The sequence below is a fragment of the Lupinus angustifolius genome, chromosome LG17, assembly GCF_001865875.1.
Source record: "Lupinus angustifolius cultivar Tanjil chromosome LG17, LupAngTanjil_v1.0, whole genome shotgun sequence".
Lineage (NCBI taxonomy): Eukaryota > Viridiplantae > Streptophyta > Magnoliopsida > Fabales > Fabaceae > Lupinus > Lupinus angustifolius.
Window position 1 is genome coordinate 18,452,974 of NC_032025.1, and position 947 is coordinate 18,453,920.

Below are 947 nucleotides of genomic sequence, written 5' to 3' on the forward strand. Positions count from 1 at the left end.
TTGGGTAAACCAACAACTAAATCTTTCTTTATGAGTTTATTCAAATGGTCCATATGAATATGAACAATTATCCTATGCCACCGCCATGAATCATGATTATCATTAGCAACTAAACATGTTATTGGTAAAGAGGAATCTATGTCAATAATATATATATTATTTATCCTTTTACCAATGAGTTTTGAGTTTTGAGAATTCTTACTTTCGATGATACACTTATCCGTGTAGAATGCTACATGAAAGCCTTTGTCATATAATCGACTTATGCTTAGTAGGTTGTGCTGGAGTTCTTCAACATATAATACACCTTCTATAGTTGTTGAGGGTGGCTTGCCAATTCTACCAACTCCAAGTATTTTCCTTTGTTGCTATCACCATATGTGACATAGCCTTTGCCCCTTAGAGTAAGAACAAAGAACTTATTTCTATCGCTCGTCATGTGCTTTGAGCAACCGCTGTCCAAGTACCATAAATTGCAGGCGGCTCTCAAATTATCCTGCAAAACAGGTTAAGTTTTATTAGGTACCCAATATTCTTTGGGTCCTACATGGTTAGTACCTTTCTCAACCCATCTATAATGACCTAGGGGTACACCATATTTTCTAATCATGCAAGTATTTGGTGTATGCCCATGGTATTTAAAATATCTACATGTGGGTTGATGATTATGTATCTTAGATTTATCATTACTATGTTCAAATGCATGGATACTTTGTTTTTGAAAGTTTATCTTTGTTGAGGTACTTTGTTTCTTAGAAACATTACTTTTTGAATAGCCAAGACCTCTTCGGTCTATTGAGTGTTTTTGATCATTAATGTTTTTTTCCAGACTTTTACTACTCTTGTCCAGCTTATTAAGTTTAAGACTTAATGTTGAAACTTTATATTCAAGAGTAATGCAGTTTTGACATGAAGATGATGAGGGTTTGTTTCTAAATACATCTAAC